This window comes from Xiphias gladius, chromosome 14 (genome assembly GCF_016859285.1).
Source record: "Xiphias gladius isolate SHS-SW01 ecotype Sanya breed wild chromosome 14, ASM1685928v1, whole genome shotgun sequence".
In the NCBI taxonomy this organism is placed as follows: domain Eukaryota; kingdom Metazoa; phylum Chordata; class Actinopteri; order Istiophoriformes; family Xiphiidae; genus Xiphias; species Xiphias gladius.
This window is the reverse complement of record NC_053413.1, coordinates 12,469,315-12,486,896: the sequence shown is the minus strand read 5'-3', so window position 1 is coordinate 12,486,896 and position 17,582 is coordinate 12,469,315.

Here is a 17,582-nt window from a genome sequence, read left to right as displayed (position 1 = left end):
TTTGTGGGAATAAACAAATGCAATAGTCTGATTAAAGTAATGTTCAGAGCTGAAACAAAAGCACATTTTTAAATTGCTAAATGTGGTTTACCAAGGAAATCATACACATTCATCAGTTTGCTCTGGTACTCCATTTAATCATTTTTGCAGTGCAAAGGTTGTTCATAAAGTACAAAAGTTAAAAGCTTTTCCTTGTAACTTCTCCACATCTTGAACAGAGGCATGGGCCACCACACACAAGTCTGCTAGATATGAAGGACCTATTTTAAGTACAATGGTTTCACTGTCATCAGATAAGAGTAACCCCAAACTGACTCAGCCACGACAGTCCCTGCTGCAGTGGATTTGTCCATAGATAAAACACCTCTAATTGACAAGAATCTGGTTATGTGCCTCTGAGTTGTTTCAGTGTAGTGAATGTGTCATCAGTGAGTTTTCTCAATGTAATTTATTGAGGCTAAACTGATCATATTGGTGAAATAGGATAGTATCAAACTTTATCAGCATAACCACAACTAAAAACTATCGAGTAACAATAGGAAAAAAACACCTCATGCTCTTGGACTGGAGTGGAGCAGTGTTGGACAGTATGTTTAAGGATTGCTGACCCACTGTGGGAAGTTGACTTTCTTACCAGGATGGTTGGATGTGTTCAGTGCACAGACTAGTACCAGATGCATTAGCTTGGTGCAGGAGCTGGAGGTGTGGAGAGGCAACTAACCTATGACAAAAGAGTACAAGTGCACCTTATGCTAAGTCCGAACTTGTCATTACTTACATGTTTTGTCTTCTTAGCTAACTTGCTAACATTAACCACTGGCCTACATTCAGAAGAAGGAGAAGATTAATGTTAAGTACTGATGTAAAGCTAGCTGTTGATGGTTAGTAAGGTAAATCGCTCGGCTGTTTGCTTATTAAATCACGTCTCATTTTCTGGTCCTACTGTGCATGTGCTAAATTCCAAAAATGTGCCATATAGATGTGCACCTTTGATGGACCTGGGCCGGGTAATGGAAAGCAGGGTAACCATTAATGTAACAAACTACTTCTGCTGTTAGTAATTAGTAAAGTAATGTAATCACGTTTTCAGTGAGTAATAAAAAATCAGTAAGTGACTACATTTTTCTTGTAACTTGTCCAGCTCTGGTCAGGACAGCTGTCCTAGCTCACTCTTACACTCACATAAACGAAGCCAACTAGGTAATAGAAGTTTACTGTCACACAGATAAAGAGATGTGAGTAAAATATAATTGGGTAGTAATGCTGTAACTAACTGCTTTGAATCTGGTGTTTGTTAGTGGGCAAAACAGTTGGAACTACACGCCTGGAGCCAGTCAGTGTATGACAACGAGCCTTTTTCACAAAAGACATTTTGACGTGTCACAGTAGGAAAAGCAGAGTTAAAATAATAAAATTAATGATGGCTGAATTCCATTTAGCTGCTTAAGTTTCAGGGTCCTGGTATTGTTCATGCTGCCTAACTGTCACACTGTCCTGGGTTACTGGGACACATGAATAAAACAGAGCCCACGTCCACATTATTACTAACACGCGTGCTTTTGAAAATGCGTTAAAACCACCTCACATACCTGTTTGCAAGCTTGATGTGTGGGTGGGTGGGTCAGATTGGCTCAGAGGTTGGAGCGCTAGGTGTTTGCTGCACTTGGCCTCCACCAAGTATCATGACATGCCTGATCCCTTACCTCAGGGTTGCAGGCCAGACTTCTCCTTTCCTGCAATGAGCTGTTAACTGACCTCAGGGGCCCTCAGTCAGGCTAGAATAGTGTGTTTCTCTGTGTGTGTGTCTGTGTTTGTACCTCGGTACCCCGTGATCTGATTTAGCCTGACAAGGCAACAGGACCGAACAATGTCTATTTTCTCTCTCTCTCTCATTCAATCCCTCTCTGTGCAGGCTTCAGGCAAAATGGGGGAGGTTATTAAACAGAACAGACCCACGGGAAGAGTGACATTCCCAACGATTAATTTTTGGAACCTAAATCCCCCTTTTGTATGTTATAATACTATATCAGGAGCAATTTGGTGCTATTTGGTTCAGAATGCTGCAGAAAGATTACCCCCAAGACCCAACAGATGAATGCATGTAACCAAAATTTTAGCATCCATATACTGGTTGCCTGTACCTAGTGGAGTTTAAGATTTCAATGATCTGTGTCTTTGGGATTGGCTCCCGATATTTGACGTCCTGAATTGTAGTAGTTCCTGGGTCAAGGCTAAAAACCAGAGGGGATCGGCCCCTCGTAGTTGAGGCCCCTTGACACTCAGGAAATCAGGCAAGCTAACTCTTTATCTTTCTTTTTTTTATATCTTTCCAAAGATGTTTTCTTCAATTGTATTCCATGTCTCTTTTAGCCAGGCAGCTGGTTTCCCATTATTTAATTTGAGTCACGCGTCTCAGCCAAGCATCTGTTTTGCTGAGAGCTAAAACCCTGGCAATCTTTGAAAAGCCCGGAGGGTTTAACATTTAACAACAGTTAGTGCTGTCAAAGCCTGTTCTAATGCTCTGGTCTGGATGAACAAAAGAAAGAAACTTCCATTTGTTTATTTGTCAGCAAAATTACGCCAAAAGTGCTAAACCAATTTGCACCAAACTTGCTGGAGGGATGGGGCATGGGCCAGGTTAGAACTCATTACATTTTGGTGCAGATCCAGTTAAAGAGGCGTCTCCAGGAATTTTTTTATCACTTTCCTTAACGTTGCGAGATTGGGCATTCTCCAGCTTGGCAGAGGTATGTGCTTGACTGAGTGCCAGTCTAGTTTATAATGTTACATGACATCACTGCATCATACGAATTCAAATACCCTAGGCTGTGTTGAAAAAAAAAAAACTGATATCAATTACCTGCTCGTACATTCCTGTACTGTAATTTTATAAACTTTTATATAGTAAGAGATCTGGGTCGGCAGTATATCGAAAAAGATGGCGGCCCAAGGCCCCACAAATATCTTTTGTAGTGTGCATGGGACAGCATATGTTTTATCCATATGATTAGATAACTTTTTGAGAATTATGTCCTTTTATTACATTTGTTCTTTTTATTTCATCTGTTAAACTGTTTCATTAAAACATATTAGTTTATATTTTATTCAAGGTGCTTTACAAATCCATTGTGACATGTAAATAAATCCATTGCTTGTTTTTGAATTATTATTATAATTATTATTGTTGTTGTTGTTGTTATTATTATTAGTCCTCTTTTTCAGGCTCAAAATGCAGTTATGTCTCTTCGTTTTTCTCCCTGCCTGGCTGTTTAGAGAAACTCCCTAAACCGCGCGCCCAGCAGCTCACTGAACTGTAAACCCAAACAGCCGGAGCCGCAGCAGATAGACGGTGACTGACAAAAAGGAGGGGAGGGGAGGTAGTGAGAGAGAGAGAGAGAGAGAGAGAGATGAAAAGCATGCTAAGCGAGAGAGAGGCGGTCATACTGAAGGAGGCAGAGACGGCTACAGCAACAGCACGCTCCTTCCCCATCATCCCTCTCCTCTGTAATAATCCCACATCCACGCAGGGGGAGATGGAGGGCGCCCCGACCCACTGAGGAGCGCTGTGTGAAGGAGAGGAAAATCTCACATGAGCCCCCCTCCCGTGAAAGCCTGGATCTTTTTTTTATTTTTTATTTTGGGGACAGTAACCAACAAGGAGTGAAAGGAGGTGTGTACACACGAGCCTGCCGGAGGGAGGAGGAGGGAGGGAGGGAGGGGAGAGGGAGAGAAGAGAGGGGGACGAGTGGCAGGTTCCGGAGGCTACGGCTTCTGATGCCAGAGTCTGAGAGTGAGACAGACTGAGGGGGACCTGAGGAGTGGAGGGCTGGCACGTGTGGAGCGGTGTCGGCAACTTGTTGGCCAAGAAGACAGGAAAACAGATTCACAATCGCAACCAGCTGGACAGATGAGGAGGCATCAAGGACCACGCTTCAGTCCCGGTATGTCCACTTATACTACACACACACACACACACACACACACACACACACACACACACACACACACACACACACACACACACAAACAGATATGTACATTTTGTCCTCAGCACAGGCACACCTGAAACGCAACAGTGCATGTTTGCAGATCTTCAGGGTTGAAGACTACCCACCCTGACAAGTCCCCCTACTTGCCCTCAGATACTTGCCGCAAAGGAAAGAGAAAGAAGAAGAGAGATAATGTGTGTGTGTCTCTCTCTCTCTATGTGTGTGTGTGTGTGTGTGTGTCTATTCATGCTTTCTTACCATCTACATCTTGTTACAACATTATTGTGCACCACTAGAGGCATTTCATAACGGGGCTCGTCAGCTGTCAGAGTGATGGTGCATGTAAGTAAAAACCTCCTATGGTGGAACGTTGTCAAGTTTCACGTCGCCGGGCAGATGAAACAATCGCATCTCACTCGTCTCAACAGCGGCTGTATCACTGCTCGTTACATTAACTTTTGTGCGTGAGTTATTTGTCCTGCAAACAGCCTCCGGTCATAAATTGTGCACAATGAAAAATCTGATTGGATAACTTTTGTGGCTGCTGAAAAAAAAAAAAAAAAAAAAAAGCCGAAGTCAAGACTTGTTTGTGCGCTCTGGTCTGAGACATGTATAGCTCTGCTTACCCATGCTACTCTGCAGGACGCCATGTGTGGTAACATGACATGGGTGGCCATGTGTTATGTCACGTTGTGGCAGAGTGCACATGGTTTATGACAGCAGGTTTGCATGAGGTGTATCAGCCCCTCTCTCTCTCCACTAACCCCCCCCCCCCCTCCCCCTGTTCCACCATCTTCCCTCTTTCTCCGTTTCCAATTATATGCTGTCACTTCTCACCATTTCCCCCTGATCCTCTCTCCTGTTTCATTCTCTTGCTAAGCAATTACCTTTACCTGACTCTTTCCCTCCGGACAGCATGGCTGGCTAGTTTCCTGTCTGCCTTTTCAACAGTCAAACTGAAGGACGGGTGATGATTTCATGGCCATTTTCTTATGGTTGCCTAAACCTGAGCGAAGAGTGACCTCAGCAAAGCCTGACTGCAGCAGCTGCTTCATGTTATTGCTGCCTCCATAGATCCAAAAAAGATATGTTAATATGTAATAGTTGTGGGGGCTTTTCAGCGTACAGAAGAATTATGCCTCTAATCATGCAATCAGCTCATTATTTCCTGGTCCTTATTAACTTGTTTGGGTTCCTAACTTTATCGCTGTTCGCAGTCTTGTCTTTCTGAAAACAAAACAACAACAGCAACCAAAAAAACCAAAAAAAAAAAAGCCCAGACAGAGCTGGCGGTCGGATCGCTCTCAGCATACGGACAAACTTGCTCTTGGCGTCTGAGAGTGGAGAGACCTGCCAGAGAGCTGAAACCCCCTGAATCACAACCTGTCTTCCCCGCGGACTCCTCGCAGTCCCCTTTGTGTTCAAAACCTTGTCTTTCTACCTTTCTCTGTATCATCCCCTACTTTCCTGAAACCTCTGTGGTAATGGTCCCATCTTATAACCTCTTAACTGTAAAAGTGCGACTTTTACAGAAACATGCACATTTGCATAAAAGCAGGCGCACACCCCTACCAGCAGTATAACTCCCGGCATCCCTGTCCTTTCTGCTGCCAAGCCTGTAAAATAGAGTGAAAAGACACAGATGGAGTCTAAGACTGTAAATAAGGCATAGTGGGATCACGGAAGAGAAGTATAAGAGGAAGAGGACATAATGAACATAAAGAGAAAGATGACACTAGTAATTGAATTGTAAATTACATAAAAGAAGATGGAGTTGATAATGGAAGAATCTGAGGAGTCAAAGGGATAGACGGGACAGATGGAGATCAGAGGGTGACAGAAATATGGTAGAATGTGTGTGAAAATGTTTGGCCTTAGTGCTGACAGGTACTGATCGCTGATGTCTTTTTCCAGTGAGTGGACACTGCGGCAAAGTGATAGTTTTCAACCACCCCTGGGAAAAGAAGGTGAAGAAAGAGACAGAGGGAGGCGGATGCACAGATAGCCACTGGAAGCAGAGGGGTTGATTTATTTATAAAAGCCTTCTACTGCATCTTCCCGAAGGAAAAAATCAGATATATTCCAACCAGGGTCTTATTTTTTTGTAGTTTTGACCACCATTCCTATCAGTATTGATAACACTGTACTCACCGGGGGAGACATGAGTGGTCAGACAGTCACACGGGTTGCAAACAAGCCAACAATTAGCCACCTTATACACCACTTTATTTGGAGGTAAAAGCAAAAGCATGCACTCTCAAAATGTTGTTAATAGTCTCAAGCTGCACGAGCAAACTATGCGCATCCACAACCCTGCCAATTACGGTTCAGTCAGGACACCCGTGTTAACGTTTCAACAGTTTATTGCACCAAACAGAAGTGTGGTGTAGCTCTGTACCAAATCTGAACAAGTCTGACACCCACAACAAACTGTTTTGGTTCAGTTTCACCACTCATGTCAACCTCATTCTCAGCCAGGTGTTATGGATGCTTAGTTTGGACGAATGTTAAGTAATTTTACTATTCACCTTAGTTTTCTCCTTTCATATAATAATGTGATTAAAACCTAAATAAGCTGGGACTCAACAGCACAAAACCTTTTTTACACTGGTTATTTTGTTTGTAACCTAGAAGATGATCAGACTGTGCGTGTTTCTTGTCTCACTTAGAAATGTCACTGCGTTCCCAGATTTCAGCAACAAATTGGTTGAGTACAGTGTTATCATAACTGATAGGAATGATGGCCAAAGCTACAGTATTTGAATATAAGACACAGGTTGTATGAAATTTCAATGTAACACAGAAGGTTTAGGCTTGAGGGAGAAAAATGTGAGCGTGATGTTTCCGCTGGAGGATACGTGTGAAAGGAGAAAAGGAGCTATGATGGGCTTTATAGTGAGAGGGTTTGATTGGGAAGGTGACCGGGAATATGTGGTATGCTGAAGGAGCTTTTGATCTCAGAGTGTGCTCGAGTGTGTGTGTGTGTGTGTGTGTGTGTGTGTGTGTGTGTGTGTGTGTGTGTGTGTGTGTGTGTGTGTGTGTGTGTGTGTGTGTGTGTGTGTGTGTGTGTGTGTGTGTGAAGATGATGGTTGACCTTGAGAAATGCACCAAGGGTCTTAAGGATATCCTGTGTGGAGGATTGCTGCTATTAGATTGCCAGATGGTGATTGAAATGCTTGCAAGGACAAGGGCAAAGACACACATCTACAACACTCAGAGCTACCCACACACACACATACACACATAAATACACACATACACACAGTAAAACACTAGTCTTTATTAAGTGTGAAATTGCAGCAGGGAGCCTTACAGTTGCATCATTGGTTGTTCAAAAAACCGAATTTAATGTCCTTGCTTCCAGTTTCATTTAGCACAACAGCATGAGTGACTGTGTAATATAACCACTGAGCATGTGCATGTGCATGTGCATGTGCGTGAATGTGTGTGTCTGCAGAGGTTATTGGGCTTTTAAGGTGCTGGCTGCTGGTGTTGTCTCACATGTACGTGTAAAATGCAGGGCAAGATCCCAGTCAATAATGAACAACAGGGTTTCAGTCTCAGGGCAGATAAGCAGCTGGTGAGAACTACGACTCCGCTGCAGTCTGTTCCTCCTTCACCGCTCTATTTCGACCTGACTTTCTTCCTCCAGCTTGCTGTTCCTCTTTCTTACGCTCCCTCCCTCACGATAAATAACTCTCCCTCACACTTTTGCTGTTTTCCTCATTCTGCCCTTTCACTTTCCGTTTCGCTTACTTTAATTTACTTTCCGGGCTGCATTTTCTCGGACGTGACCGCGGGCCTTCATACTATGTTGTTCATTCTTCCGCTCACAGACCTGGTTGCTTTCTGTCTGTCTGTCTCCTCCACTTTCCGTATCTGACTCTCTCTTTCAGCTGCATGGGTCTGATAGGAGAGTTCTAAGGGCACCTGGTATCTCCTACCTAACACTCATAATGGATTAGCATTTAGCGTTGCTTCGTTGTTCAGTCCGAGGCAACCATGCCTCGAGTCATTCCCAGTCTCTTTAAAATAAACTCTCCAATTGAATTTAGTGATGATTGAATATTTCCTTGAAATTACAAAAATCTTACCCTTTGAGTGATAAAAGTCCTTCAAGGTTTGTCCATCCAGTCTTTCTCTGATCAAAGATTACTCAGACAGGTTCAGATTCATTTTAAAGGATCTCATTTTACTCACTTTCAACGGTTTTCTGTGTCAAAATCAAATACATGTATATTTTCAAAGAAACTTGATTAGATTATTTACAGTCACACTATGGCTTTGCCTCATTCAGAAAAAAAAGCTTCTTACTTCTTTGACACCTCACTCAAAGCCTTCCTTATAAGGTTTCTTGTTCAACGGCAGAACCGTTGGACACAAACAGCCTTTTACCACGACATCACATAACTGCAGTTAATATTACTCTCTGGCAACAAACATTATTATGAGACAGCTCTTACAAAGCAGAGTAAAATGAGTCAGCTATGAAAAACACCCAGGTTGGCTCTAACAATGGAAACATCAAAGCCGACAATTTAATGACCTTCAAGCTAAGCCTTGAACAGACAGTGCTAAGTTGTGGCAAGCTAGGATTCTCCGTTCAATCAGTAAATGTAATTTCGTTGGTATTGGAGCAGCAGCTAATGGTTCAAAGAAAAATTAACCACAGTGTGAAGAGTCATGCTGCCTTTGGACCAAAGAGGACCAATCACACAGCCAGACTTCTGTCTTTTCTGTCATTAAATTAGTACTTCACTGGTATTTGGACAACCTATTATATCTGTTTCTGACCAACTTCTGATTCTGAATTTCTCCCGACCCCTACGAGCTTAATGTGTCGGGGCTCTGGTAAATAAAGTCTTTCAGGATTTTCCTTCTTGTCCGGTTCCAGACCTCTAATAGGCTCCCTTCATCTCAGATTTAATCAGTGATTCAAGTAGGTCTGCTGTTGAGCTCATTTGACGGCTGTTTCCTCCGGTAGTAAGAACAATCAACCAATCAGAGTTTTGTAGGCGCGATTAAGAAAGGCAATTTCCTTTTGCTACATGGCTAGTAAGCTACCTAGCAACATTCACGAAAAATAATTACGAGGATGAGATTGACGCAGCTGCAAAAGTGGTTTTTATGGTGATTTACTAAAATAACAACTCTTAAATTGACATATTTCTTTGATCAAAGTTCTGAAAATTAACTTTTACTAAATGCTGTTACCATAACTTCAGTGTCAACTGCGAATGACTTCAGGTTGGACCCATGAACCGCTACCTAAAGTATGTATGGAACTTTGGTCATGTGATAAGAGTCATGTGGTTGTAAAAGCGAGGAAGATCATAAATCTTGTTCAAGGATGGTCTTTGCCAACAGATGTGAATGGCTGCCTTGATCAGTCTCTGATCATTTACTGACTCCTGGTCAATGATTTTGACCCCTTCCCTGTCGATGATGTAACTGCTGTTGGTGTGGTGTTCGTAGACATTGACTGATGTGGTTGAAGGCTCTGAAAAAAAAGCCAGTAAGTGGACCTTTGAGTTGGAATTGTCTTATCACAAGATTGTGGTTGCTATTTAAATGACACTACAATGACTTGAAAAGTTTCACTTCCTACCTGAAAATGTGGCCTAAATTAAAAGCTTATTAGATTTTGAGAAATAAAAAATTTTGACTTTTAATATGATCTGTTATGGGTGTTAGCACAGCAGGTTGGATGAAAAATGTCAATGGAAAAGTTGAGAGTGTATTTACGAGCTCTTCCTCTCATCACCTGTTGCAACAAGAGGAGTCAGGTCTGCCCACTCTCTCGCTGTCTCTCTCTTTTTCTCTCTGTTTGTGTGCGTGTGTGTGTGTACATGTGGCAGACCTCTCATTACCCGCCCTGCTTGAATTAAGGACCCTTGTTTCTCAGACTTCATTAAATGTTGATGTGGGTCATGAAGTTTGTGGCTCTGCTCACCCGTGCCTCTCGTCCGTCCGCAGATGTTAATGCAGGTCAATGAGATGAACCTTTATACATGTGTGTGTGTGTGTGTGTGTGTGTGTGTATGGGTGTGTGTGTATGTGAAGGTGAAGGTGCATATCTACTATTGTTAATTGAATGTTAATGTGGGTTAAATAGTATCACCTTACACTTTAATAATGCAACTCAGCTTAATGACCACACGCAGGTTCCTGGAGCTCCACTTTCTTCACTTTTCCTCTTCTCTCTTTGTCTTTTGTTACAACTGTCTAAGTGTGTTTGTGTGACAGAAAGGTGTTTGAACTGATGTGATAACCTAATGTGGAGTTAAATTTAGATACATTCTCAAAATTTTTGTTAGCTATATTAATGACTGCCCTGTCCTGATAGGCTGTAGTATCCGTGTGTGTGTGTCTCTGTGTGTGTGTGTGTGTGTGTTTGTGTGTGCGTGTTTCTGTTACCTCATTGCGTCATTTTCTGGTATTAACACCAACCTTTTCGGGACCCGTAGTCTTCATTGGGACTGGTCCTAATGAGGCAAAAAGTCCTTTTTTAGGTCCTGGTTTAGGTTAGGGGTAAGGTGTGAAATGGGGTTAGGCTGTCCACAATGAATGGAGGCAAATGCAATGTCCTAACAAGGATAGCTACGTAAACGTGTGTGTGTGTGTGTGTGTGTGTGTGTGTGTGTGTGTGTGTGTGTGTGTGTGTGTGTGTGTGTGTGTGTCGTGTGTGTGTGTATAACCATCTAGTGCCATCTGTAGAGCAGACCTTTGGGGCAGGGGGGAAGTTATTCATTAACTCTAACCGCATGACTTCTAGGCATACCACAAGTGAAGTGTCACAGTGTGTGTGTGTGTGTGTGTGTGTGTGTGTGTGTGTGTGTGTGTGTGTGTGTGTGTGTGTGTGTGTGTGTGTGTATGTGTGCGCGCGTGTGTGTGTTTGGAACACGCTCTTTACACAATAAAAGGTCAATCAGTCTCACTTGTTCGCCTCACTATTCTCCTCTCCGCTACCTCTCTTTCTTTCCCTTGCTCTCTTTCACTTTTTCATTTATTTTTCTTAGTAGATGAACAGCTTTCCGATCTGTAAGGACTCTTTTAATGAATAGAGTATTGCTATTGATTTCTTCTCTGATCCCTCAGTTTGTTCTGGCACAATACAAACCGCGTTTTCCTGCAATGTTGAGAGGAGGGCTTAGCTGATAGCTGTGATGGAGTGTTGTGCCCCGGCCCTTCAAATTGGATTTTAATGATTCAAGTATAATTTCTTGAACATACTGCTCATTGCTCCGTGCAGAAATTAAAATCCGATGCCCTATATGAAAGACTGAGAGAGAAAGGGTAGGAAAGAAACGTTTTGTGCTAAAATGATGGTAAAAAACCTTAATGGCCAATTTACATCAGTGCGAGAATATGTGTTTATTTTGCATTATAGTCAAACTAAAACTAAAATCACTTTTTGCTAAGATATCAATCATAACAATAAATTTTAGTTTTAATCTAAATTAAATAGGTTTTTTGGGGTTTTTTTCTGTTGCAACAGCACCCCCTACATTTGTTCACACTGACTAGTAATTTGATTGGTCCTGTATATGTTTAGGTGGGCACTAAAAGCATTTAATAATATCACTTCAGTTCAAACAGACACACAGGCAGTTGACTTGCTAGCTTCCACTTACTGAGTGAAATTCACACTTCACAGTACGATAGGTCCAATAAAATGTTGAGAACAACCCACAACACCATTCAACATGTAATAAGGACAGAGGTCCGCTACGTAACCAACACCATGTGGGCTTGTTGAAAAATTAGGGAAAATAGCCTGTTGTATCAACATTCACAGGCTATGTTTCAGTGCAACAAGGGAGTTGACAGCGTGTTGTCTAGCAACACCATTTCTCAACCGTCAGTCAACCGCTTCCACGGGCAAATGCCCACGCAGAAGCTTGGACAGATATGGCAAAAGCACAGATATGTCAAATATAGGTTTTAATTTCTTTTGAAAAATTGAAAATTATGAATGATATTTGCAGTATCATCATAGTTTATATTTAAGTGGCGAGAAATCAAATTTCATTTGGACCTTAACAGATGTTTAGATGCAGTGATTGTCAGTGTAAGATGTCTGTAATTTTGATCTGGTTGTGCGTTTTTTTTTTTTTTCATGTTAAACATCTTCCACGCTGCTGTGGGGTTAATTTGTTTGGGTGAATGTAGATGGACAGATTTTTCTGTAATGTCCTTCAGCACTGACCCCCTATTCTGCACACACTCACACACATTTTGCTCTGAGGGAGCACAGATTCAGACATTACTTCTGCCTCACTGCTACACAAACAGGCTTGCAGGAGCCTGAGGTCTGTTCACCATTGGTGTGCGTATATACGAACACATAGACACACACACACGCACGCATTCAAGCAGGCACACATTTGCATCACCCTCCCTGAAGGAGGCATGTTGAAGTCACTTGGGGATGCCAGCACATATGTGTCGCTTTTTCCTGTATGTTTATCTAATTTAATAAAGAGACCAATAGTTGAGTCACTGTGTAGCTATATACTCTATCTGCTAAGGCTCTTGTAAAGCTAAATGTTAGCTGCCTCTTTAAAATGGAATCACTCTTTGCTTGGTGTCTCCCTTGGTTTATACAACTAAACTATCTCGAATCATGTGCTCCATTGCACGTTGACCTCTGTTTTTCACCAGTTTTGAATTGGTCCGAGACTTATTGCCCTTTAGCAATGCAGTCAGGGTATTTTTTAGCATTTCAAAAAAAACCACAGAGAAGGGAGGCTGCATCCATGGAGAACTTCCCGTTTTGCTCAAAAAGATAAAACAAAGTCGGAAAAGTGGGGCAGTGGCTACATTCGTGCCAATTTATGTGAATATCTACATTCACGGAGTTAAAAAGAAGGATGAACAGACTGAAGTTGCTCATTAGCTCATGGTCTTACGTGACTAATGGTGTGGTGCCGTGGGTCCCCTGAATCAGTTCAAGTTGTTTAAGTAAATGTAGTTTGCTTAGAGAGGTGCTAAAGCCTGTGGCAAGTTGTTTCTCTTCTCCTTTGCCGTCTTTTCTCTCCTTGATCATCGGGTGCCTCTTTTCCTGCGAACTACTGTACTGGCCCGATTATAACATGACCCAGCTTTTTCCCACAGCTGCTTTTGGAAAAAGACTTTTTGAAGATAAAAAAACACTTTATCAGACGGGTCTTATTGGACAAGTTTCCCTGAGATTCTGTAACTCCAAAGAGAAGATAGTCCTCATTCTTAAAACTTTTTCTCTGAATAAAAGGGAAACATGCAATACTTCTATTAGAGTCTGAAACATACCCACAACCTCTCCTGACAGGCTCCTAAGGGAACTGATATTAATTTTCCCAGCTGTTAATCATTTTTCAGAGTTTTTTTTGTGTGTTTATGCGCTCTTCATCATAGCATCTGTGACAGCAATATTATTAACCTGTTTGTAAGATGCTTTGGTCCTGGTAAGTTTCTGCAGTAAAGACACTTTTGAGTTGTTTTCATTCGATTTTATGTCCTTCATAACACACCAAGTTACACATACCATGAGAAACTGTCATGGGTTAAGGTGGACTAACCAGACATTTTTAGGTCTTACTAACTCTAAAAGCCACATTATAAATGGAGTTGAAGAAACTTGCTAGCCTAGCAACATTAAAACTACAAACAATCCATAACAAAAATATTTTCTTATATTCGGGCCAATGCATTATTCATAAACTTTAGCAATTGATTAACTAGTTTCCTTTTTCGTTTCCCCCACTGCCTGTCAGCCTCGATCTCTGCTGATCCTGGGTTAATATGCTATGTCAGCTCTGCCTTCATGTATGTGGATTTTTTTTGTACCAAGAATTAGCTTCAAACCCTCTACATCCTTTTCCATTTGAGAGCATTTATTCCTAAATCTCCTGTTTCCCTCCCTCTGCTCCTTCCTGTTTCATCCTTGTGTCATACTTTCTGGCATTCACATGCTGACCCAAGCCCTCCACTGTCTCCCCCTCCTCCACCCCCTCCTCTGTCTATTTCTCCTTCCTTTTAAACATCGAGTCATGAATTTATTATGCGAATCAAAATGGGGCAATGACTCTTTGTCCCCTTCCCTGCATGTCATTGGTGTAGAATGAATAATTCAGCCACTGTGGTTGAAATTAGGATGAGGGAGAAAAAGGGAATTATTTTGGAGCCGCACTATTCAGGCTATTTTCGAACGGCGAGCTGTCAGCGCCTTTCCTGCAGCGCTCACTCTTTCTTCTCCCTCTTTTCTTGCTCTCTCTCATTCCTCCCACCAGTACACTTGCTATCACATGAGGATAGAACAGATTCTTCTCTGTCTCCTCTGTCCTTGGAAAGGACTGCATACTAAGCAGAAAGGATGGGATTGGCGGTGGATAAAGTCGGCCTCGTTCTTTGTGTGTATGTGACTTTGTCTCCATATTGTTGGGGTGTATGCATTCATCTATGTGTGCGTTGGGGTGTGTGCACATTTGTTGCGTCTTTTCTTCTTTCATGCGCATCTGCCAATACCAATCCTGAAGCTTGTTTTTCAGAACGTACCGTAAGTGGTGATTACGGATACTGTTTTGCAGATTTCTGATGAATAGATTTGATGCGACAACATGCAACAGACTGTTTATTTCACCAGCTTTCTCCATCAAACACAATCACCGATCTCACTACGGAGCACACGCCGTCTCACTGTTTTTGATTTGCATTCAGTGTTTTGCGTTTAAGATGTGGAATGACAGTTGTTGAAGGCCCAAAATGAGTCTCTAACAAGCTCTCAGCTTATTTGTATTTTACTTTACAGAAAGCGGAAATCACAGGGTGCGAGGCTAAAAGGCTTATCACTTTACATCAGAGGGGATCATTGTGGGATGCAAAATGGTGCAGCGACTGAGCGGCAGGCCGTCTGATAACTCTGCAAGGGTGCAACAGGGGCCACTGGGCGGTCAGTGGCCTACACACCTACACATGATTTTCAAATGCACAAAAACAAGGACATACAAGCTCTGTGCGCACATACGGTCAATCATGCGCTCGGATACACACACACAGTTGCAGACACACACATGGATGATTATTCCGCGACCTCTTGGGGCATCATTGAAACTTTTCAGCCGTGACCTCGCTAAGAGCGAAATGAGCATTGGAGGGAGCGAAAACGAGAGATGGAGAAAGTCCTTGAAATTTACCAGGATGCTCCCTGGGGAGAACTCCCACCCTCTCTGTGTGTCTTCAGTGCCAGAGTCCCAAAGCTTCCTTCAGGAGCACAAGGACCCTGACTGCTCTAATATTCTCTCAGGGAAGCTCATCTGCCATCGCTCACTCTATAGCTGCTTTTTCGGGAGAAAAGTAATTTGATGAATCAGTAGTGAAGGGTTTCTCTCATCTGGTTTTAGCGCTGGATAATGACATTCCTCAAGCGGTACCCAATTCTTCCAGAACAGAGGATGTACCAGAGGATAAATGTCAGTTATCAGTAATGTCATTGGGGCTCCAACTACACCATTCCTATGGTAATGTGTGTTTTAGCCATAATTTCTTTCAGTTATGAAGACATTGTACACAACAAAGCAATTCAAAAAGCTGGGAAAACAGCAACATTGGCTACTCTGCAGTCTTATGTTTGAGTTTGAGAGTTAATTTTTGACAATTGGAAACAATGTCAACACGACGTCTTTTAGCAGCTGTTCCGGAGCAATCACATGTGCCTCCTCAGCAGATGGAGTTTGCCCAGTTGTCCTGAAATTGCACATGTGATGTTCAAAAGTCGAAGTGTCTGAGCCCAGTAAGGACATCTCTTCGATGCTGGCATGAGACTGAAAGTTCATTTTTGACCCTGGAAAAGGTTTATTACCTTTCTTACCTATCCTATTAAATATGACCCACCTTTTTGATGTTTGGTAAATTATTTAAAAAATGACAACCATGTGACTGTGATGGTCTTTAAACTGTGTTTTCATATTTAAAAGACAGTTTTGGACACAAATATTGCTGTTCTTCTAGATTCTGTCTTCCAAATAATTTTAACCTCTGTAATTTAACCTGGAGGTAGGACGGGCATTACAGCAAAATTTTTTATCTCAATAATTTTTGATATCGATTTGTCATTCTGTAGGGTTTAAAGATTTGTTTATAATTCAAATCTTCTAGTAGTAGATTCAGAACCTGAGAAATTACCGAGAAAATCTATTTAAGTAAACAAATCATACATAAATATAATATTCAATCTTGATAGTATAAACGACCCTCAACCCAAATGACCAAGGTCTGAGTTCTTTGTTTGCATGTACTTCTCCATCCCTCTCTCCCCTCATTTCCTGTCATCTCTATACTGTTGACTCACTAATAAAGGTGTAAAATGGAAAAAAAAACTGTAGGATATTTTATGTTTTTTGCCCAGTCAGTCTTTCTATCAAGTTACCAGATCTCAGCCATTAATTTGGTGAGTACCGTGCCTCATAACCGACAAGCCAAAACTATGAAAATAAGATCCAGGTTATATGTAACGGGGAATTCCTTTTATTGTAAAAGTGTGTGCACATATGTATGTAGGTGCAGACATCAGGAGGCTAATAGAAGCTGTCACAGCGCTGTGACAGATAGTCTGCTGTCAATCAACAAAGCAACCGTGAACTCTTCCTAAACCTGGCAACGCGCTCCTCGCCCAGAGCACTCTCTTCCTCTGGTTCGTCCTCCCCTTATCTCTTTTCCCTTCCCGTTAATGTGTGTTTTTTTTTTCATCATTTTACCTTCTTCTCAGTCCTCCAGTATCCCTTATTTGTACAACCACTTTTATGGCCGTTCCAGAAACTTCCTCCCATGTGATCCCTCTCCTCCTCCTCCTCCTCCTCCTCCTCTTCGCAATGATCTGTTTCTTTTTACCGCCCTGCGCTGCAGTGTTTACAAAGCCTTCACAACCATATGTGTGTATACATAAATGTGTGTATCTGTGTTCGTGAGTGAGAGAGAGAGAGTAGGGTTGTTTGTATCCCCCTCTGAGATCTCTGGTGAGAAGAGGATCCGGGAAGTGTGATGATCACCTAATGTCCTGTGAAGTACCCTCTTTTTACACACACAAAGCTGCACCGGACAAAAACACACACACACACACACACACACACACACACACACACACACACACACACACACACACACACACACACACACACACTCTGTTGGTGTTGTACAACTGCAAGTTCAACGGTTTTATCAGTGCTGAGGGATTGTCGCCTTTGTTTCCTCAGTACAAAGGATTCAGCTCTCTCCTCCACATCCCCTGCTTTCTTTTATTCCACATCTCCATCCTTGTCAATCTCCATTTCTCTCACCTCCCCACGTCATCCATTCCTGTTTCTCTCCCCCCTCTTTGTACCCCTTCATCCCCACATCTGAAACAGCAGCGAAGGCTCCCATTGGTTGCGCTGGCAGAATCAGAGAAACGGGCAGCCAATAAGCTTTTGGGCTAACAGGGTCACTATTCTCCATGAAGCAGTGCAATTACTCTGCTGTCTACATCCCTGTCATGTATGCATATGCACCGCTTTCCCCGTCCTTGTAGCTACACTGCACATTTCCACTGTACATGAACATCCTTCTTGGTCATATGGT